At 38.9% G+C, this 24936-nt stretch overlaps 1 long non-coding RNA gene across 1 annotated transcript in view; it reads left to right on the top strand.

Annotated features, from left to right (window-relative positions):
* The first annotated feature begins 24406 nt into the window (after positions 1–24406).
* Positions 24407–24936, top strand: part of LOC131997975 (uncharacterized) — a 128527-nt gene continuing 127997 nt past the window's right edge. Inside the window, exon 1 of the long non-coding RNA XR_009398485.1 lies at positions 24407–24571. This is a non-coding gene — a long non-coding RNA (uncharacterized LOC131997975). The remainder of the gene's footprint in view (positions 24572–24936) is intronic.

Below are 24936 nucleotides of genomic sequence, written 5' to 3' on the forward strand. Positions count from 1 at the left end.
TTGACCGAGACAGTGCCTCAAATGGTCCATCCGCTTAGTCCAATTTTGGCATACTCTTTTCAACATTTCGGCCGGTATCTCTCCAAAGAATGCTTCAATGTTGTCTTCCAATGCATCAATTGAAGCGGGATTCTCTGTATAGACATGAGCTTTAACATAGCCCCACAAAAAATAGTCTAAAGACATTAAATCCTACGATCTGTTGTAATCACTCTATTCTACTCTTGAGGAAGGGGCGGTGCTCCAAATATACATGTTCCCACATTTGGATATCAGACTCGTATTCTACTCCCAAATATCTTTATTTGAGCCCCATAGGGCGATAGTCGGTTGGTTAATGGGGTGTTTGGGAAGGGGTAGGAGTAAAAAATTGACCCCGAAAGTGGGTATCAATATCGCGCTCCACCCCCCAAAACCTTTCATATGGGCCCTACATTGACATGGTTTGTAAATATGTCCGATTTAGGGGTGTTTTGGGGTGTCGGGTGGTTCTTCAAATGATATCTGCATCGTGCTCTACTCAAAATTGGTGCGATTAGCCTCAAAATTGAATATAAAATATTTTTTCTTATCTCAAATACCTTTTATTTAAACCTTATTGCAAAAGTCAGCAAATATGTCCGGTTTGGGGTATGGGCCCAAAAAACTGTCAATATCGAGCTCCACTCTTTTTAAGACTCAAATTGCAATGATGAGTAAATACATCCTATTGGGGCGTTGTTATGTCGGTTGAACGTGGCCTAGAGAGTGGGACCCGAATGTTGATAGCAGATTCGTGGTATAATCCCAAATACCTTTTTTATGAGCCGCATATTTCTATAGTCGGCAAACATGTCCGGTTTTCCTTCAAAGACCTTTCATTTGAAACCCATATTGCTATGGTCGTAAATTTGTCCTCTTGGTGGGGTGTTTTTGGGGAGGGGCGGTCCCCCAAACATTCGCGCCCTCATTTGGATATTAGATTTGTATTCTACACTCAAATACCTTTTATTTGAGCCCCATATTGCCATGGTTAGTAAACAAGTCCTGTTTGGGGGGTGTTTTGGGGAAGGGGTGGATCCCCAGAAACTTTGTCCCAAATTTGAATATCAGATTCGTATTCTACTCGTAATTACCTTTCATTTGAGCCCCATGTTGCCATGGTCGGTAAATATGTTTGATCCGTTAGTGTTTTGGGGGTTGGGTTGGTTGGATACCAGATTTTTGTTTTCAGGTTACTATAAGAGAGCACACAAAATTTCGCTTAAATCGCACCACCCATCTCCGAGATCTAGCGTTTCAAAATCTCAAATCAAATTTGCCTTATTCGCAAAATTTTCTGTTATTCTCTTTTCCGCGTCCATTTATATTTGCTTCTATCAAGTCTCGTTACACACAAATTGGGTGTTACTCAAATCATTGCACCACTGCCTTATTTATTGTTTAGGCTCCTTCTCTGTTTCTCTCCTACTCTCACTTTAAAGCTTTCTCAAATTCCAACTAGAACTTTTGTTCTCCACAAAAGGTTCCCTCCATTCTATTGTGGCAAATGGCAAATTAGCAAATCTCATCGGTGCAAAGGAATTTGCTTTGGACATCTTTATTTAGTAGTTTTCGGGTGATCGTCGTGTGAACAACTTAAATTTAGTCGTCGTCGCATGATTTCGTCGCATTTTGTTGTCTACTCATTAAAGAGTAAATCATTTAGACATAAATACCAAAAAAAGAAAGATATTTCAAAAATGCACTCGTATATTGTCGTTTTTTTACCCTTTTCTTTGGTTGTGCTTGCTAATTTGTTAGTGGAATTATGTTCCTTTTGGGGTTTGCAGTGTTAAGCAAGCGATACAAAAGACAATACCTAAAGATAACATTAATGTGCAAAAACAAAGTGTGGTTAACAAAGCAAATAGAAAAGAACAAATAATATAAAGCGCAACGCTTCATTTATAAAAGTGAGCAATCGCCGTGTGTGTGTGTGTTCGTTGAATAAAAACGGTAATGTGCCGTTATAAATACCTACAAGTTAAAGTAAAATCAAAAGCAAGCAGTACCTCGAACTCACTCCTTTCCAACAACAACACAATTCGGTTTATTGAGTTTAAGTCGCGCTGCTGCATTCTATTTGTCTCCCTCCCTCTCTCTCTCTCTCTGTGTTTGATATTTCTTTGGTTTAAATTTTATTACGGGATTGTGGTCGCTCTGCCGGCAGAGCAGCTCGCGTCAACTGATTCATTCGCCATAGTGTTAGTGCCTTTGTTAAACACTGTCATAGCATATAGTCGGCTGTGCATATGTAAAGGCTGTGTAGAAAATATCAAATGGGTGCTCAACGCAAGCTGTTGAAAACAACTACATATAAGGGGAAATGGATGGCAATATGTGCCTGTGTGTGCTTACTACTCGTAAATGATAGAGAGATATTGATGTGAGCAGCGCCACCTTGCTATAGAGTTTGTTTGCTTGCAGCCTACCTATATGCTGCAATAAAATATTAAAACTGTAATTGGCAAGTGGATATCTATGCGTTAACAAGGTATGAAAGAATTTTTTTGATTGGTTTAGTAGGATAAGAAATATATTTGCGAGAAAAGATACAACTTACTCGTAGAAGCCTTATTTTACCCTATAAAAGATAAAAGGACAAAATGAATGACTTGATTTACTTTACCAATTCAGTGTTGCATCAAATTTTACACAAAACAGTCATTCATTTATATCATAAGTTAATTTCCGAAATAAGCATGCATCCACACAACATTCCACAATGAGCAACAAAATGTTTTGTACTGTATCTTCACAGAGCAATAAAATTGATCTCTATATCGCCTAGGTTTATGGCGGAACTAGTTAAAAAATAAAGTTTAGTGGATTTTTGAACCATAATTGATGAAGTATTATTTAGTGGCACCAGCGGTTACTAGATGTCGCCTCGGTTCTTTGTACTCGGTTGTTAACTAAAAGATGACAGGGAGTTGCTTGTTATACCGTACACCATGGGAAGTGGTACGTTAGAATGGCAATCAGCACTGTCAGATTTGTCGATTTTTAGCTTCCACAGGTAAAACCGTGGCAAGTACGGCTGGGCAGAATTTTGGGAATCCACCAATCATCGGATATGCGTTCTTCTAGCCAGATTGCACAGACAAGCTGATGCATATGCCTTATCAGCGTGTCCCCTCCGGTCTTAAATAGTTCATCGGGTAACCCGTCGTCTCCTGCTGCCTTCTTGTTCTGAAGTCGGGTCACTGCTACTTGGACCTCATTCCGACAAGAAGGTAAACATTCTATGCCATCATCAGGGTTTTGTTGTGCGATATTCTCTTCGCCGCCAACGTCGGACACTAGCAGTTGGCTAACATGTTCTTTCCATATCCTCAGCATGCTATCTTTGTCAGTTAACAGATTTCCTTTTTTGTCTCTGCTAAAATAGTTAAAAAACAACTATTAAACAAGTAAAAAGCCATTAAGTTCGGCCGGGCCGAACTTTGCATACCCACCACCGGTGAGAAATGCATAATTTATGCCCCCATCGCAGTTTTATCGAAATATGGACCGACTTGGACCAAATTCAACACGGATATTGAGTGACCTTTTGTAGAGCAAAATATTGGTCTTTTTGGCAGCCATATCTAAATATAGACTGATATGAACGATATACGACACGGATGTCGAAAAGACTTACATTAGTCATTGTGTACAATTTCAGCGAAATCGGATTATAAGTGTGCCTTTTATGGGGCCAAGACTTTAAATCGAGAGATCGGTTTATATGACAGCTATATCCAAGTCTGGACCGATTTGAACCAAAATGAAGGAGGATGTGGAAGGGTCTAACACAACCCACTGTCCCAAATTTCGGCGAATCGGACCATAAATGCGCTTTTTATGGGGCCAAGACCTTAAATCGAGAGATCGGTCTATATGGCAGCTATATCCAAATCTTGACCGATCTGAACCAAATTGAAGGAGGATGTGGAAGGGTCTAACACAACTCACTGTCCCAAATGTTGGCAAAGTCAGACAATAAAGGCGCCTTTTATGGGCCTAATGCCTTAAATCAAGATATAGGTCTATATGGCAGCTATATCTAAATCTGGACCTTTCTTTCGGAACTTTCGAATGAGTAAAGCTAGGCACATGACATTTTGCACAATAACTTTTTATTGGTGTAAGTCGGTTGGGATTGTAAATGGGCCAAATTAGTCTATGTTTTGATATAGCTGCCATATAAACCGAACTTGGATCTTGACTTCTTGAGCCGCTAGAGGGCGCAATTCTCATCCGATTTGTCTTAAATTTTCCATGTAGTGCTTTGGTATGACTTCCAGCAACTGTGCTAAATATGGTTCACATCGGTTCATAACCTGATATAGCTGCCATATAAACCGATCTTGTATCTTGACTTCTTGAGCCGCTAGAGGGCGCAATTCTCATCCGCCCAACACAATTTTACAACGCAATTTTGCAGCACAATTTTGCATGTAGTGTTTTGATATGACTTCAAACAACTGTACTAAATATGGTTCAAATCGTTGCATAACCTGGTATAGCTGCCATATAAACCGATCTAGGGTCTTGACTTCTTGAGCTTCTAGAGGGCGCAAGTCTCATCCGATTTGGCTGAAATTTTGAATGAGGTATTTTGTTACGAATTGCAACAACTGTGCTAAGTATGGCACAAATCGTTGCATAACCTGATATAGCTGCCATATAAACCGATCACCTGATTTTGCTTCTTGAGCCCCTACAAGGTGCAATTCTTATCCGAATGGACTGAGATATTACACAATGACTTCCAATACCATAACTGTTCTTATTCATTATTCTTTGTTTGCCTAAAAAGAGATACTGTGGCAGGGGCTCGACAAATGCGATCCATGGTGGAGTGTATATAAGAGTCGGCCCGGCCGAACTTATCACGCTCTTACTTGTTTTTAATTCCAAACTGCATAACTTTTTAGTGAATTACCGGATGTTGTCACATACTGCACCAAAGTCATTGTACAATTTGTCACCAATTCAAAACAAGAATCACATGAAGATTGAATCACAAATGCCTTTGTAAATCGCAGAATAGGAAGCAATCTCTGCGAAAATTTCAAAAAATAAAAATTAAACGAATATCCCCGAAAAAGTGCAGATATTGTATATCTCAAGCAGACATTTTTGTAGGGATTTTTGAGTAATTTTGGAAACGCGATTACAAACAACTTTTCGAAATGCCGAGGTGGCCAAATTTAGGGCTCTGAAATTGCCTTGAAATTGTGCACACGATTTCGATAACACCTGAGTTGTAACCACTTCAAATTTCAAAGAGTTTTCACTATCGTCTCTCAAATGGCATATTTTTGACTAGTTTTACCCTACACCACTACTGTGGTACAGGGTATTATAACTAAGTGAATTAGTTCGTAACACCCAAAAGGAAGAGAGATAGAGCCATTGATAAGTATACCGATCGACTCAGAATCACTTTCTGATTCGATTTAGCTATGTCCGTCTGTCTGTCCTTCTGTCCATCTTCATTTGTGTACAAAGTACAGGTCGCAGTTTTCATCCGATCGTCTTCAAATTTGGCACAGGCATGTTTTTCGGCCTAGAGACGAAGCCTATTGAAATTGGAAAAAAACGGTTCAGATATGGATATAGCTCCCATATATATGTTCGTCCGATTTAAATGGTCTTTTGTGAACCGATTTTCTCGAAATTCGACAGGGGGGATTTTCTCTTGACTCCCAATATTGCTGGTGAATTTCACGGAAATCGATTCAGAATTAGATATAGCTGTCATATATGTATATCGCCCGATTTTCACTTCGAGAGCCAGTGCAAGCGCATTTAAATTTTGCAAAATGCTTTCCACGACGACTGCCACAGTATCTGAGGAGTTTGCTCGAAATCGGTTCAGATTTAGATATAGCTCTCATATACATGTTTGTCTGATTTTGAGAAATATTGCAAAAAAGTGGTCATTTGTTATCCGATTCTGTCGAATTTTGTAGAAAGGATTTTCTTATGACTCTCAATATAACTGGTGAATTTTATAGAAATCGGCCCAGATTTAAATATAGCTGTCATATATTTATATCGCCCGATTTTCATTTTAAGAGCCACTTCAAGCGCATTTATTGACTAATCTTGCCAAAAAGAATGTACAACGCTTTCCTTGAAGACTACCACATTATCCGAGAGGTTTGCTCGGAATCGGTTCAAAATTAGATATAGCTCCCAGATTTTGGGTAATTTGCCATAATGTTGTCATTTGTCAACCGTAGTTTTTACAGTTTGACCGTATTTGCTCGCCGAGGTCCATCAAAATTAGTTCAGAATTGTATATAGGTCCCACATTGTACTTATATGGTAGGTGTAGGGTATTATACAGTCGGCACCGCCCGACTTTTGCCCTTCCTTACTGGTTTTTGTTTTGATTCTGTCCCACTGTGTGATATTATCGTTCGTCTCTCGAAAACTAAGCTTAATCCTGAACGAACAAAACCAGACCATTGATAGATTACATCTAAGTTATGTAGAAAGGTTGGGTATGGCTTCCCTTACGATATTCAGTTTGGCCTAAATTCTGAACGATAACTTTTTATGTAATCTACATTCAAATTCAAAAATGTTTCAAACTCGTCCATTACTTTATATAGCTATCATATAAACTGATCTCGCGACATTACTTCTTAAACTTTAGAGAGTGCAAACCTTATTCAAGTTGGCTGAAATTTTACCCAATGATGATTTTTGTGACTTTCAAGAAGTGTGTCAATTAGGGTCCGAGTCAGCCTATGGTTTAGTATGGCGAAAATTCGAAAAATTTATGAAAATCGCCCAAAAATTGATTTTTTTCCTAGGAAAACTTAAAATGATCATATCTCTTTAACTAAGCCTCGTAGAGCAAAAGTAAGGTTACTTCGTGATCACTTCCAAAATTGGAAAAATTGATGAAAATCGGCCAAAAATTGAATTTTTCCCTAGGAAAACTTAAAATGACCATATCTCCTAAACTAAGTCTCGTAGAGCAAAAGTAAGGTTAATTCGTGCTCACTTCCAACAATTCGAAAAATTTATGAAAATCGGCCCAAAATTGAATTTTTCCCTAGGAAAACTTAAAATGGCCACATCTCCTTAACTAAGCCTCGTAGAGCAAAAGTAAGGATAATTCGTGATCACTTCCAAAAATTCGAAAAATTTATGAAAACCGGGCAAATATTGAATTTTTCCTTGGAAAACTTAAAATGGCCATATCTCCTAAACAAAGCCTCGTAGAGCAAAAATAAGGTAAATTCGTGATCACTTCCAAAAATTCGAAAAATATATGAAAATTGGCTAAAAATTTAATTTTTCCCTAGGAAAACATAAAATGGCCATATCTCCTTAACTAAGCCTCGTAGAACAAAAGTTGGGTTAATTCGTGATCACTTCCAAAAATTCGAAAAATATATGAAAATCGGCCAAAAATTTAATTTTTCTCTAGGAAAATATAAAATGGCCATATCTCGTTAACTAAGCCTCGTAGAGCAAAAGTAAGGTTAATTCGTGATCACTTCAAACAATTCGAAAAATTGTTGAAAATCGTCCAAAAATTTAATTTTTCCCTAGGGAAACTTAAAATGGCTATCTCCTTAACTAAACCTCGTAGAGCAAACGTAAGGTTAATACGTGATCACTTACAAAAATTCAAAAAATTGATGAAAATCGTCCAAAACTTTTACTTTTCCCTAGAAAAACTTTAAATGGCTATATCTCCTTAACTAAGCCTCGTAGAGCAAAAGTAAGGTTAATTCGTGATCACTTCTAAAAATTCAAAAAATTGATGAAAATCGGCCAAAAATTTAATTTTTCCTTAGGAAAACTTGAAATGGCCATATCTCCTTAACTAAGCCTCCAAAAATTCGAAAAATTTATGAAAATCGGCCAAAAATTGATTTTTTCCTTAGGAAAACTTAAAATGGCCATATCTCCTTAACTACGCCTCGTAGAGCAGAATTAAGGTTAATGCGTGATCACTTCCAAAAATTTAAAATTTTAGTGAAAATTGGTCAAAAAAAATTAAATTTTCAAATATACATATCTAAGCCTCGTAAAGCAAAAGTAAGAAAAATTCGTAATCATTTCCAAAAATTCAAAATTTCGTAAAGTTAGGTTTATGTGGAAATCTGCCATCAGACTCACTTAGACGTTTTCGCCCATTTTGATACCACAGGAACAGAAGAAGGAAGATGTCTTCTGATTCCTACCATTCAACCATCCTGATTGCTTTAAAAAGCCTAACAACTTGCGAACGTTCACATCTGCCAGATTGGACAGTTTCTCAAAGAAATGAGAACCTAAAGTGGAACTCCTTCTAACTGTCAGTGCGGGACACACACTGAAGGTGTCCTATAGTCTCTTCTTCTTCGAAGCCCTCACAGCTTCTGCAAAAGTCATTGCTGCCGTTCGGACTCGGCTTAAAAACTTAAATCGGACTGCACTCATTGATATGTGAAAAGTTTGCCACTGTTCCTTAGTGGAATGTTCATGGGCAAAATTTGCAATTTGCATTCAGTCATCTCGTTGAAAGATTTGCGACAGTCGAGGGCGGTTTTTTGTTTAGCTGCCTGGCTGTCTGAGAAGGTATTTTTGCCAATCGTCGTAATGCCATTATTTCTTAGCCATTCCACCACTTCCTTAATTGCAATGGTCGGGTAACCTTTTCGATATGACCAGTTCTACATCTTTAGAGTACACCCCAAAGACCATCTAGTCGTTCAGTTGGGAACCATCCATATAGAAACCTATATAACTTTGTTCACCAGTGATATCGTAGTTCCAATTTCTGTCAGGAATAGTGGTACAGTACTCGTACTTTTTTTTTTATCAAAAAGCGGCTCAGGCAGGGTGTAATCCACACTGCCTGGAACATCGAACATTGTATGAAAGATTACAGAGTGTCCGTAGCCGCCACATGACCTATGAGAAAGCTAACTTATCCTTACGGCAGTGGTCGCTGCAATTTTTTAAGCCACAATGTCTAGAGGCATAAGATGTAGCATTCAATTCAGTACATCAGATGGTGTCGGCCTCAGTGCGGCTGCGATTCACAAACAAGCCATCCTTTGGATCCGGTTGAGTATTGAATAGTAGGAGGACTTTTGAAGCGCCGTCCACCAGACCACAACACCATATAGCATTATAGGTCTGACAACTATAATATATACCCAATGCATGACACGCGGCCTAAACCCCCAACTTTTGCCAATGGCTGTCTAACAGGTGTATAGGGCAATAGTTGCCCTTCTTGTCCTTTCCAAAATGTTGGATTTGAAGTTCAATTCCTGTCCAGCAAAACACCGAGGTATTTTGTGCTTTCTGTAAATGGAACATTCTCTTCACCCAAGGAGACAGGTTCCATTGTAGGCAACTTGTATCTACTGCTGAAAAGAACTACTTCTGTCTTGCACGGATTTATACCCAGACTACTTTCGGTAGCCCACTTTGCTGTTGCATGTAGAGCTTCCTGGAGTATATCTCTTAGAGTGCTGTGAAACTTTGCCCTAGCCGCAATTGCCATGTCATCAGCAGTACGTCGAGGGGCTTAATCTAACTCACTGTCCCAATTTTCAGCGACATCGGACAATAAATGCGCTTTTTATAGGCCCAAAACCTTAAATCGAGAGATCGGTCTATATGGCAGCTATATCCAAATCTAAACGGATCCGAGCCAAATTCCAGAAGGATTTCGAAGAGCCTAACACAACTCACTGTCCTAAATGTTGGCCAAATCGGACAATAAATGCGCCTTTTATGGGCGCAAGACCTTTAATCAAGAGATCGGTCTATATAGCTATATTCAAATCTGCACCAAATTGAAAACATATATCGAGTGGCCTAACACAACTCGCTGTCCCAAATTTCGGCGACATCGGACAATAAATGCGCCTTTAATGGGCTCAAAACCTTAAAACGAGAGATCGGCCTATATGGCAGATATATACAAATCTGAACCTGTCTGTGCCATATTACAGAAGTACTCGAGGGGCTTTACCTAACTCACTGTCCCAAATTTCGGCGACATCGGACAATAAATGCGCCTTTTATGGGCGCAAGACCTTTAATCAAGAGATCTGTCTATATGGCAGCTATATCCAAATCTGGACCGATCTGATTTAAATTGAAGAGGGATGTCGAAGGTCCTAACACAACCCACTGTCCGAAATTTCGGCGACATCGGACAATAAATGCGCCTTTTATGGGCTCAAAACCTTAAACCGAGAGATCGGTCTACATGGCAGCTATATGCAAATCTGAACCGATCTGTGCCATATTGCAGAAGTATGTCGAGGGGCTTAACCTAACTCACTGTCCCAAAATTCGACGACATCGGATAATAAATGCGCCTTTTATGGACGCAAGACCTTTAATCAAGAAATCGGTCTATATGGCAGCTATATTCAAATGTGGAGTGGCTTAACACAACTCACTGTCCCAAATCTCAGCTAAATCGGATAATAAATGTGGCCTTTATGGGCCTAAGACCCTAAATCGGCGAATCGGTCTATATAGGGGCTATATGAAGATATAGTCCGATATAGCCCATCTTCAAACTTGACCTGCTTATAGACAAAAAATGAATCTGTGCAAAATTTCAGTTAAATGTCTCTATTTTTAAAGACTGTAGCGTGATTACAACAGACAGACGGAGGGACATGGCTAGATTGTCTTAGATTTTTACGCTGATCAAAACTTTCTAGGGTCGGAAATGGATATTTCGATGTGTTGCAAACGGAATAACAAAGTGAATATACCCCCATCCTTCGGTGGTGGGTATAAAAATGTTGATCAAAATCGCCTACAAAATGAAATTTTCATTTGAAAAACTTTAAATTGCTGTATTGCTAAATATTGCATTGCTGAAAATCACCAATAAAATTAAATTTTCATTTGAAAAAGTTTGAACTGCTGCACTTCCTTAAATTAGCCTTATAGTGCAAAAGTATGGTTAATTCACTTCTTCACTTCACTTCCAAAAGTTTTAAATTTTTTATGAAAATCTCTTAAAAAATTAAATTTTTTCTTGTAAAACAAAAAATGGTGAATTTTTGGCAATGATCACGAACTAACCTTTCTTTTGCTGTGGAAATTTTGACTTTTTTTGCTCAATACAATCTCAAAAATCAGAAATTCGGGCCCATTAGGACTTTTTTCTTTCTATACTAATCGATTCACTCTAATGGCCATATCTCCTTAACTAAGCTTTGTAGAGCAAAAGTAGAGTTAATTCTTTATTTTGCTGATAATCAAATTTTCACTTGAGTTCATGATCAGTTCCAAAAAATTCAAAATTTTGCTGATAATCACCCAAAAAAATCAAATTTTTACTTGAAACCCCTAAAATGGCCATATTCCCTTAGCTAAACCTCATAGAGTTATTTAGAACGCTTTGCCTTCCACCTTGTATCCATTACAGCCTCGTCTCGTTTCGAACAAAACACAACAAGTGTGACGACTAACCAACCGTACCAACACGTGCAAATACCCAACTGAGTTATAAAGTCCACACTCTCTTAAAATCCATTTGAAATGTTGCTTTCTCTGTTGCAGCAATGTTCGGCAACATGTCGATAGCAGCAATGTTCTGGCAACATGGAGTTGTTGTCGCACTCACAGCGTTTGTTCATTGGACAACAGTTATGAATGGTCGTATGTTGACAGCTTCACGTAGAAAAGTACCCAAGTCAGTTTTCTTAGACTCTTCGTGCGATTTGGACGTTAAATCGGATCGTGGTTTTGAAAACGTTTAGGGCCAATTAAAAAGGCGGTTAAAATGGCCCAACTCTTTGTTAGGGCTACGTTAAAACGTTAAGTTCTCACTCACGTTGTACGCGTTAGGTTGGCGCTCCAACTTCCAATTAGATTGGAGTAAGTTGAATTGATTGTGTGTGTGTGTGTGTGTGTTTGTATGTTGCTCTTAACCCCCCTGCATCAGGTTTAGCTACACCATTGTGGAGTGTCAAGTACTGTACGCTGGTGTTTGTTTCATGTTGCGCGTTTATGGTGAAGCAGCAGCAAGACAGGCTGGATAGCAGGCATATGGAATATAAGACAAAACCAGTATTTTCTTCTTTTTTTGCCAAAATGGATTTGGAGTTTTGGCCTATGCGAATTTGTGTGTGTTTAGACGGATTACGCGTTTGTGTGTGTGTGTGTATGTGTTGGTGAACAAGCGGTAGTAGCAAAACAAATACATAGAAAAATGCAATCAATGCTGTTGAGATAAAACAGCAAAGCAAAGGAAAGAAAAAAAAAATCAAAACAAAACAAAACAAAAATAGCAAAACAAAGAAAAGAAAAATGGCAAAACAAAATAAAATAAACAACAAAGAGGGAATAAGAAAATCTGCAAAAGTGGTTGTGGTGTCGAGTCGTTTAGATGGCAAGATGTTTGGTGAAGTTAACAAGCAACAACAAAAACAACAACGTGAAAGCAATATTCACACCGTTTTTATGTGAACTCTTGTAAAATGTTTGGCCATGTTGCAATCAAACGCACACTCACATATACATACATAAGCATGCATGTATGTATGAATGTTGGTTCCTGTCGGTGAATGGATGTTTGATTGTGACTGACTGTATGTATGGACGCAACGATTATTAACAACAACCGTCAACACCAATGCAGCACTGTCACTTGGATTCGAGTCTTTTGGCTAAGGACCACTTTTCAGTGATGAAGCACACCAAGCAGGCCAAGTGAAGAAAGACAGACACATGGAAGAGTGGTGGCAAAATCAGTTACCGGTTTTGGCCATATTCAGTTGCTGCCTAAGTTTTGTTGTATACAAAGTTTCTGGTATTTTTTTTTTGTCTCAGCTTAGATTGTTGTTTGTGTATTTTTTCCTGCTGCTTCTTTGTCTCTTTCATTGTTGCAAAAATTTTTGTGGTTAAGATGTTCAGTTGCAGCAGTGGAGCAGAGCAGAGGCCATTCAACATTTTATGCCATAATGACCTGTGACCTATTATACGATAATGTAGCAGCCTGTTAGGCATTATTTATTGCAAATTTTGTAAAAGAAGAAAATTCCAAGAAGCAAAGTAACAAGAAAGTTGAATATTGTTGTAGAATTTTTACAACCAACAGACAAGGTTGTAAAGGAAACTAATTTGTATAAACTTTACCAAAGAACATAGGGGGTATAATAAATTCTCATTCCGTTCGAAACGCTGCGAAATATTGATCTGAATTCTTATCCCTATCTCAACAAAGTTTCCTGATGTACAACATTGGAAGCTAGATTTTTGATATTTTATACCAATTTTAGTATTGGGTACAAGGAAGAAAATAACATGGAGTTTGGTGAAAGGTATGGCATAGTAGGTAAAAGGTACAAAATGGGGAATGTTTGGCCAGGGCGAACGTTAAGGACTGGGACAAAAAAAGAAGGCAAAAATCGTACTTAAAGTTTTTTTGTAAGTGCCATATTTTCATAATGGCCAAACTTATCCCCCACCCCCTATGACCCCCATCCCTGGGTAGGGGGTATAAAAATTGCACATTACATATTACCAATTGGTTTAGTTTAGACCACAGCTGCAGAAAAGACAGCAATAATGAGATTTGATACAAAAAAACAAAAACTAAAGGGTGATTTTTAAGCTATTATCTTTTTGGCAACACAGATTTAAACTGCTCACGCACGTTTTGTATTGTGTTTCAATGTCAAACATCTTCAGTTTGGTCTATAATTAAACCATGAATCGTCCAACAAACGAACAACTCGTACAAATTATTGAATTTTATTATCAAAATGCATGCTCTGTTAAGAAAGTTCATCCCCTGCTTCTAAGTGTTCACCGACGCAGCTCATTTTTTGCTCAATGGGTACGTAAATAAGCAAAATTGTCGATTTTGGTGTGAAGATCAGCCAGAAGCACTGCAAGAGCTACCAATGCATCCAGAAAATCTCACAGTTTGGTGTGGTTTATGGGCTGGTGACATCATTGGACCGTACTTCTTCAAAAATAATGCGAATCGTAACGTAACTGTGATAATGAGCGCTAATGTGAGATGACTTTTTTTGCCCAAAACCTAAGATTGGAAGGAAAAAGACGGTGCCACATGCCACACAGCACTCGTAACAATGGACTTATTGGCAAGCGAGTTCGTTCAACATTTTATTTCACGTTCGGGACCGGCCCATGGGGCGCCTAGATTGTGCGATTTAACTCCTTTAGACTATTTTTTGTGGAGCTATGTTAAAGCTCTTGGCTATGCAGACAAGCCCGCTGCAATTGACGCATTGGAAGACAACATTGCAGCATTTATTCTTGAGATACCGGCCGGAATGTTTTTGTTGTTGTAAACACTTTTTTATGTGTAGGTGGCGATTCTCGTCAAATTCCTGTAGGTGAGCAAGCTCGTTCCGGTCTTTACGACCGATCGCCGCGGGAACAAGGTGGCCATTGGTTATTTAAAGGTGCCAATAACTCGCCTTGTCATATCGAGCATCGTAGGCACTCAGTATTTGTGCAAGATCCGATGCCATACGACCTCTCACTGAGACTCCCCCCTCGATACCGCTGATTGTCCGTGACTGCAGTTACAGCTACTCCCGATGGAGCATTCCACTATCCGCAACCTGTGGACGCGCCCGGTAGCTCGCAGCTAAACTTCTCGTGACAGCAATGAACACCACACAGATCGAATCTCAATATTCCAGCTTGTGTGGTGCTCACTGCTATCCCGTGCCGAAATTTTAGAAAGAGTATGCCAAAATTGGACTAAGCGGATGGACCATTTGCATGAAGTAATCTTCAAGCATATAGGACATTAAATTATATGGACCTCGTCTTCGAGACGAGTGTATGGTCTTTCAGACAGAGCTCTGTGCCATTGTAGTGGCCGCAAGAGAAATTCTGGTAAGGGGCTAACCGCCCTCGAAACGCAGAATTTAGGTGGTCGGTATGGTGGGAGGTTGTAGGATGGGGGAGAGCGAGATGCATGGCGAACTGTTTGGAATCCCTGTATAGGCTCCGGGCCTACGATGTATCGCTGACGCGGGTTTCTAGGCATTAGGGTATCCAGAAAATGAGAGGGCGAACGAGAGAGTCAAGAGGGGTTCGACTGCGCCTGGCGGACCAGTCATCGGTCTTGCCTACGTGCCATTTGTCGAGCTACTGAACACAGTAGATAGAATGGCCAGGGCAGCATGGGTGGCGAGGTGGTTGCCGGATTGAGAAGGCGCTATGGCCGATCATCGACCGAAGGATGATGAGGGAGTTGCTGGCGTTCGATAAGAGGTCGATGAGTTCTTTGACAGGGGTCATAACCGGAAACTATGCCATAGGTCGCATGGCGGCGCACATGGGGATACCGCACAATGACTTCAGTGGGAGTTGCCTCGATGATGATGAGGTGGAGACTATTAAGCACATGCTGTGTTCTTTTCCGGGTCTGTAGAAATGTAGGCTCTGCTTTCTGGAGAGCCGTTTCTTCTGTGATATGGGTGAACTTACAAACGTACCACTGTTATCTCTCCTGAGGTTTGTTGAGGCAACAGCATGGTTCCGACGGGCGGGTTTATCCACTCCTCCTGTCTTTTTATATCCACCACCGAAGGGAGGGGGATACATTTATTTTGTCATTCCGTTTGCAACACATCGAAATATCCATTTCCGACCCTATAAAGTATATATATTCTTGATCAGCGTAAAAATCTAAGACGATCTAGCCATGTCCGTCCGTCTCTACGTTTGTCTGTTGAAATCACGCTACAGTCTTTAAAAACAGAGATATTGAGCTGAAACTTTGCACAGATTCTTCTATTGTCCATAAGCAGGTTAGATGGGCTATATCGGACTATATCTTGATATAGACCCCATATAGACCGATTTTTAGGGTTTTAGGCCCATAAAAGCAACATTTATTATCCGATTTTGCTGAAATTTTAAACAGTCAGTTGTGTTAGGCCCTTTGACATCCTTCGTCAATTTGGTCCAGATCGGTTCAGATTTGGATATAGCTGTCATATAGACCGATCAGCCGATTTAGGGTCTTGGGCCCATAAAAGGCTCACTTACGGTCCGACTTTTCTTAAATTTAGGACAGCAAGTTATTTCAGATACCTCGTCATTCTTGTTTAATTTGGTCTAGATGGGTCCCGATTTTTACATAGCTGCCACATTGACCCTTCTCTCGATTTAGTGTCTTGTACCCATAAAAGGTGCATTTATAGTCCAATTTCGCTGAAATTTGGGACTGTAAGATATATTAGGTCCTTCGACATCCTTGTTTAAATTGGTCCATGTTTAGATCGGTCCAGATTTGGATATAGCTGCCATAAATCTGCCATCGGGATATATATAAATCTTCCGATTTAAGGATTTAGGCCCATAAAAGGTGCATTTATTAACCGATTTCCCTGAAATTTATCACACATTGTTTTATTAGGCCCTTCGTTCCGCGTGTGGTCAATATTGGCCATATTTGATCAATGAATTTTATAAAATTACCTTTCGTCATAATACGATGACAAATGCATCATTTATGAACCCATAGCAGCTTTATCTAAAGATGGGCCGATCTCCACCATATTCAGCCTATGTAATTAGACCCTTACATAGGCTGAATATGGTGGAGATCGGCCCATCTTTAGATAAAGCTGCTATGGGTTCATAAATGATGCATTTGTCATCGTATTATGACGAAAAGTGGTTAATATATATATCCGAGGTGGTGGGTACCCAAAGTTCGGCCGAACTTAAGTCTTTTTTCTTGCTATATAAAACAAAACATAAATTGTGACCTGAACCTCTACTGTGGCCATTATAAAATGTGTAGTTCGACTAAGAATTTTCCGATGAATTGGTTTAGCCATGTCCGTCTGTACCCACCACCTTCTTTCTTGACTGATAGTATGTCCCTCTGTAATTTATTTATAACTAAGGTGGGGATCGCTTTTGTTATCCAACCATCACGAAAATTTGCATGTGCCACTTTTTTTTTAACCCAAAGACAAACGCTATAAATTTTGGTAAAAATTCAGATTTAGATATAGCTTTCACATATATAATTCGCCCGATTTACAACATATTTGCATGCAATTTGGTATGGAATGTTATTACTCATCTGAAAATCTATGCTAAATTTTATCAAAACCTGTTATAGTTTTCAACCTACAAAAACTAAAGCCCAATAATTCAACTTCGGCTATTATCCTTGAATGGGAGCTATAACTAATTCTGATCCGATTTTGATGATATTTGGCAGAGCCTTTCATATAAGTAATACAACACTTCATAGCGAATTTTGTGCAAATCGGTTAAAAATTAGGCCAACTACGACCATTTGAATCAAAATCGGATGATGTACATATGGGATTTGGGCCAAATTGAAGAAGAATGTTGAATTGCCTAACGTAACTCACTGTTCCAAATTTCGGCGACATCGGACAATAAACGCGCCTTTTATGGGCCCAAGACCTCAAATCGGGTGGTCGGTCTATATGGCAGCTGTATCCAAATATGAACCGATCTGGGCCAAATTGCAAAAGGATGTCGAGGAGCCTAACACAACTCACTGTCCCAATTTTCAACTAAATCGCATAATAAATGTGGCTTTTGTAGGCCTAAGACCCAACATCGGCGGATCGGTCTATATGGCAGCTATATCCAAATCAGGACCGATCGGGGCCGAATTAAAGAAGGGTGCCGAAGGGCCTAACATATCTCACCGACACAAATTTCGGCGAGATCGGATAATAAATGTGGCTTTTGTAGGCCTAAAACCCTAAATCGGCGGATCGGTCTATATGGCAGCTATATCCAAATCAGGACTGATCTGGACCAAATTGAGGAAGGACATCGAAGAGCCTAACATAACTCACTGTCCCAAATTTCAGCTAAATCGGTTGATAAATGTGGCTTTTATGGGCCTACGACCCTAAATCGGCGGATCGGTCTATATGGCAGATATATCCAAATCAGGACTGATCTGGACAAAATTGAGGAAGGATATCGAAGAGCCTAACACAACTCTCTGTCGCAAATTTTGGGAAAATCGCACAATAAATGCGTCTTTTATGCGCCCAGGACCTTAAATCGAGAGATCGGTCTATATGGCAGCTATATCTTAATATGGACCGATCTGGGCCAAATTAAAGTAGAATGTCAAAGGACCTAACACAACTCACTGTCCCAAATTTCAGCTAAATCGGATAATAAATGTGGCTTTTGTAGGCCTAAGACCCCAAATCGGCGGATCGGTCTATATGGCAGCTATATCCAAATCAGGACTGATTTGGACCAAATTGAAGAAAGATATCGAAGGGCCTAACACAACTCACTGTCCTAAATTTTGGGAAAATCGGACAATAAATGCGTCTTTTATGCGCCCAGGACCTTAAATCGAGAGATCGGTCTATATGACAGATATATCCTAATATTGACCGATCTGGGCCAAATTGCAAAAGGATGTCGAGGAGCCTAACACAACTCACTGTCCCAAATTTCAGCTAAATCGGATAATAAATGTGGCTTTTGTAGGCCTAAGACCCTAAATCGACGGATCGGTCTATATGGCAGCTATATCCAAATCTGAATCGATCTAGGCCAAATTGAAGAAGTATGTCCGCTGGCCTAACACAATTCACTGTCCCAAATTTCAGACTAATGGGCCTAAGGCCTTAAGTCGGTGGATCGGTCTATATGGGGGCTATATCAAGATATAGTCCGATATAGCCCATCTATTTTTAAAGACTGTGGCGTGATTTCAACAGACAGACGGACAGACGGGCGGACATGGCTAGATCGCCTTATATATACTTTATAGGGTCGGAAACGGATATATCGATGTATTGTAAACGATGTGACAAAATGAAAAGCGTTCTAAATTCGGCCCGGCCGAATCTTATATCCCCTCCACCATGGATCGCATTTGTCGCGTTCTTTTCTTGGCATCTCTTTTTGGGCAAGCATAGGATAAAAGAAAATAATTGCTATGCTATTGGAGCAATATCAAGTTATAGTCCGATTCGGACCATAATTGAATTGAATGTTAGAGACCATAGTAGAAGTCATTGTGTAAAATTTCACCCAAATCGAATAAGAATTGCGCCTTTTAGGGGCTCAAGAGGTAAAATAGGGAGATCGGTTTTTAGGGGAGCTATATCAGGCTATAGACCGATTCGGACCATATATGACAGTTATATTGGAGGAGCCGTTGTACAAAATTTCATCCAAATCGGATAATAATTGCGCCCTCTAGAGGCTCAAGGAGTCAGGATCTCAGATCGGTTTATATGACAGCCATATCAGATTATGGACCGATTTGATTCATATTTTGTATAGTTGTTGAAAATCAGAACAACGCTTCATGTAAAATTTCAGCCAAATCGGATAAGAATGGCTCCTTCTAGTGGCTCAAGAAGTCACGATTCAAGATCGGTCTATATGGCAGCTATATCAGGTTATGGACCGATTTAAACCATACTTTATACAGTTATTGGAAGTCGTAATAAAACACTTCATGCAAAATTTCGGCTAAATCGGATAAGAATTGCGCCCTCTAGGGGCTCAAGAGGTCAAAATCCCAGATCGGTTTATATGACGGCTATATCAGGTTATGAACCGATTTCAACCATACCTTGCACAGTTGTTGGAAATCATAACAGAACACCTTGGATGGCGCCCTCTAGCGGCTCAAGAAGTCAAGATCTAAGATCGGTTTATATGGCAGCTATATCAGAACATGGACTGATATGGCCCATCAACAATCGAGCTACACTAATAAGAAGTATTTGTGCAAAACTCCAAGCGGCTAGCTTTACTCCTTTGAAAGTTAACGTGCTTCGACAGATAGAGGGACGGACGGACATGGCTAGACCGACTTAAAATATCATGACGATCAAGAATATATAAACGCTATGGGGTCTTAGACGAATATTTCGAGGAGTTACAAATAGAATGACAAAATAAGTATACCCCCATTCTATGGTGGAGGGCATAACAAATGAAAGATATATTGTGTTACCCAAAAAGTAATTGCGGATTTTTTAAAAGAAAGTAAATGCATTTTTAATAAAACTTAGAATGAACTTTAATCAAATATACTTTTTTTAGACTTTTTTTCTAAAGCCAGCTAAAAGTAACAGCTGATAACTGACAGAAGAAAGAATGCAATTACAGAGTCACAAGCTGTGGAAAAATTTGTCAACGACGACTATATGAAAAATCCGCAATTACTTTTTGGGCAACCCAATACGTTTCTCTATATGCAAAAAAAAAAAAAAAAAAATTCTGCCATTTAGGATGGGACGGTCTAGTGTTCATAGTTATCCTGATGCGGTCGGTGGTTGTCCTTTGAACGCTTCAGTCATGTGAAACTTCTCCATAAAGACTTGCCAACCAGCGGCACAACGTTTAGACCTGGCTATAAAACGGAATTTCGTTGTTATTAAACTTGAATTGGACAGCACTCATTGATATGTGAAAAGCCTTACCGATGTTTCTTAATAGAATGATTGTGGGCATATTTTTATAAACAAACGGAATGACGAAGTTAGTGTAACCGCCATGAAAAACGTAATAAATTATGAGGCTTTGAGTCACATAAATCATTAAACAAAATTAAGACAACTTTAGGAGTTCGTACAGTTCAAAGTAAAATGCCTTAATGCATATTTGCCCCATGCCAAAAAAGAAGAGGACGGTGAGAAATGCCAGCAAATATTCCATGCCATGGGAAGACGCAACATCGGGCATTAGTAACAAATGTTGCACTACTGGTTTAAGACACATTAAGCCAAAAGCGATTCAAGTATTTTTTCCCCTTCAACACTCATTTTTATACCCTCCACCATAGGCTGGGGGTATACTAATTTCGTCATTATGTTTGTAACACCTCGAAATATGCATCTAAGACCCCATAAAGTATATATATTCTTGATTGTCGTGACATTTTAAGTCGATCTAGCCATGTCCGTCCGTCTGTCAGTTCGTCCGTCTGTCCGGCCGTCTGTCGGTCCGTCCGACCATCTGTCCGTCTGTCTGTCTGTCCGTCCGTCCGTCTGTCTGTCGAAAGCACGCTAACTTTTGAAGAAGTAGAGCTAGCCGCTTGAAATTTTGCACAAATACTTCTTATTGATGTAGGTGGGTTGGGAATGTAAATGGGCCAAATCGGTCTATGTTTTGATATGGCTGCCATATAAACCGATCTTAGGTCTTGACTTCTTTAGCTTTTAGAAGGCGGAATTCTTATCCAATTTGACTGAAATTTTGCACATAGTGTTTTAATATCACTGCCAACAACTGTACTAAGTATGATTCAAATCGCTCCATAACCTGATATAGCTGCCATATAAACCGATCTTGGGTCTTAACTTCTTGAGCCTCTAGACGGCGCAATTCTCTTCCGATTTGACTGAAATTTCGCACATAGTCTTTTAATATCACTTTCAACAACTGTGCGAAGTATGGTCCAAATCGGTTCATAACCTGGTATAGCTGCCATATAAACCGATCTTGGGTCTTGAGTTTCTTGAGCCTCTAGAGGGCGCAATTCTCATCCGATTTGACTGTAATTTTGCACGTGGTGCTTTGGTATCACTTCCAACAACTGTGCAAAGCATGGTCTAAATCGGTTCATAACCTGATGTAGCTGCCATATAAACCTCTTGGGTCTTGATTTCTTGAGCCTCTAGAGTGCGCAATTCTTATCCGATTGGAATACAATTTTGCACGACGTGTTTTGGTATGATATCCAACAACTGTGCTAAGTATGGTTCAAATCGGTCCACAACTGCCATATAAACCGATCTTGGGTCTTGACTTCTTAAGCTTTTAGAAGGCGTAATTTTTATCCGATTTGACTGAAATTTTGTACATAGTATTTTGATATCACTTCCAATAACTTTGTGAAGTATGGTCCAAATCGGTCCATAACCTGGTATAGCTGCCATAAAAACCGATCTTGGGTCTTGATTTCTTGAGCCTCTAGAGGGCGCAATTCCCATCCGATTTGATTGCAATTTTGCATGTGGTGCTTTGGTATCACTTCAAACATTTATGCAACGTATGGTCCAAATCGGTCCATACCCTGATATAGCTGTCATATAAACCGATGTTGGGTCTTGACTTCTTGAGCCTCTAGAGGGAGCAATTCTCGTCCGATTTATTTGCACGTAGTGTTTTGGGAGCAATTCCAACAACTACGCTAAGTATGGTTAAAATCGGTCCATGTTTTGATATACCTGCCATATAAACCGATCTTGGGTTTTGACTTCTTGAGCCTCTAGAGGGCGCAATTCTAATCCGATTTGAGTGAAATTTTGGACATAGAGTTTTGATGTCACTTTGCCGAATATGGTTCAAATCGGTCCATTACCTGATATAGCTGCCATATAAACCGATCTTGGGTCTTTACTTCTTGAGCCTATAGAGGGCGCTATTCTTATCCGATTGGAATGAAATTTTGCATGACGTGTTTTGTTAAGATATCCAACAACTGTGCTAAGTATAGTTCAAATCGATCCATAACCTGATATAGCTGTCATATAAACCGATTTTTGATCTTGATTTCTTGAGCCAATAGAGGGCGCAATTATTATCCGATTTGAATGAATTTTTGCACGAAGTATTTTGTTATAATATCCAACAACTGTGCCAAGTATGGCGTAAATCGGTATATAACCTGATATAGCTGCCATATAAACCGATCTGGGTCTTGACTTCTTGAACCTCTAGAGGGCGCAATTCTCATCCGATTTGGCTGAAATTGTGTACAACAGCTTCTCTCATGACCTTCAACATACGTGTCTAATATGGTCTGAATCGATCAATAGCTTGATACAGCTCCCATATAAACCTATCTCCCGATTTTGCTGCTTGAGCCCCCAAAGTGCTCAATTCTTATTCGAATTGGCTGACATTTTACACAGGTCTCCAACATATAATTTAATTTTGGTCCAAACCGGACCATATCTTGATATCGCTCTAATAGCAGAGCAAATCTTTTCTTATATATTTTGTTTGCCTAAAAAGAGATACCGCGCATAGAACTCGACAAATGCGATCCATGGTGGAGGGTATATAAGATTCGACCCGGCCGATCATAGCACACTCTTACTTGTTTCCAGTATTTTTGTACCCTCGCAAAGAAAAATAGTGGTGATTGTGGTGGCGGTGGCACCATCTTGCTATCTAAAACATCACACTGCACCACTCACACTCACACAAAAACTAGGAAAATCCATAAAAAAGCAAAAATCCGAAAACTCCAAAGACCAGTAAAATAACCAGATTATCTGCACTTCGCATCGCCTGGTATCACATTGCATTGCATTGCATTGAATTTTTTCTCTCAGCTAGCTGCAGCTTTTCATTTTGGCCAATATTGAGATTTCTACTTAAGGTGACATCGTCAGCAAAAGAAAAGTCTTAAACTTATTTTCTTCTTCTTTTCTTTGCAGTTCAAATTTAATAGAAATAAATTGTGCAGAAAAAAAGATTGTTCACCGTGAATACCATGAATCTCCCCTAAATGTAATATGGAAGGTTGAAGAAATGCGCTGATCTAAGAGATTTCCACAAGGGGAAGTGGGATCTAAAAAAGAAAAAAAAAAAAAAAAAAACAAAGAAGTTTTGCTCTTCAAAGGAAATTAGAAAAAAGTTCAGAGAGAAAAGGGTGTTCTAATATCCACGAAAAAATAATTCATAATAAATGTGATTTATAAATGAAGCAACACAGAGAGCATTAAAAAATGCTTTAGCGAATTAAAAAAAAAATTACTGAATAAATCAAAAAAAAAAAATACTAATGAAAAGTGTAAAGTAATTTGATTTGGGTTCTTACATAAAGAAGTTCATAGTGCATAGAATATCTCAGAATATAAATAAAGAAAAATACACAAAATCCTCCCAATTAAAAAAATTTTGAAAAGTGTTTATAAATCCATGTTTAAATGCTACAACAATATAAAGGTAAAATTGAAGTAAAGTGAAGTAATGATGTACTTCAGCTAAGAGACAAAATAAAAAGTGCGGCCACTATTAAAATATTTTAAAAATAAGGAATTTGACAACAAAAAGTAAGATTTTAATAATAGAAATCTTGAAAAATTACAGTATCACAGATTTATTCAAAAAAGGTGTCAAATTCTAAAAGAAGTAACCTGGAAGTTTGTAAATAAAGAAAAAAGTGTATAAAAAGTAATAAAAGATTCAACAATCTCAAACAAATTAACAAAAATATCTCAACCATCTCAAAAGAGTATCCAAGTACAACTTATAGAAGAATTGAAATATACTAAACAAATCCATATTTAATCCATCGCAAGTGATAAACCAATTGAAAACTTGACAAAATTTTAAGAGAGTAAATGCCTCCAAACGTTTGAATTAAACAAAGTTCATGTCGATTATCTATTAAGCAAAAAAAAAAAAAAAAAAATCCAAATTGATATATGAAAATCTTCATAAGTAATAACAAAAATATCACCAGTTATTTGTTATGTGTTACTCAAAATAACCGAAACAAAGTGAACAAATAGCCTCCTGGATAATCGAACTGAAAAGTGGATTAGCAGAACATTGGACTCTAATCTTTGCATTGGTAAGTGTGTACTCCTTTGTTAAATACCTCTTGGTATTCTTATCAAATTGTTCCCAATCACATATCCCAGTTGCAGAAAACAGTTGCGCTTTTCTTAAAAACGAATGAAAGTTGACCTTCCACTTGTCTTTCCAAAATGTAGGATTTGAAGTTCAATTCCCTGTCCAGCAAAACACCTAAATATTTGGCACTTTCTGTAAATGGAACATTGTTTCGTTCCAAGGAGACAGGTTCCACTATAGGCGACTTGTATCTCCTGCTGGAAAAAACTAGTTCTGTCTTGCAAGGATGTATACCTAGACCACTTTCGGTAGCCCACTTCGCTGTTGCACGTAGAGCTTAATGAAGTATATCTCTTAGAGTGT

This window comes from Stomoxys calcitrans, chromosome 5 (genome assembly GCF_963082655.1).
Source record: "Stomoxys calcitrans chromosome 5, idStoCalc2.1, whole genome shotgun sequence".
Taxonomy (NCBI): Eukaryota; Metazoa; Arthropoda; class Insecta; order Diptera; family Muscidae; genus Stomoxys; species Stomoxys calcitrans.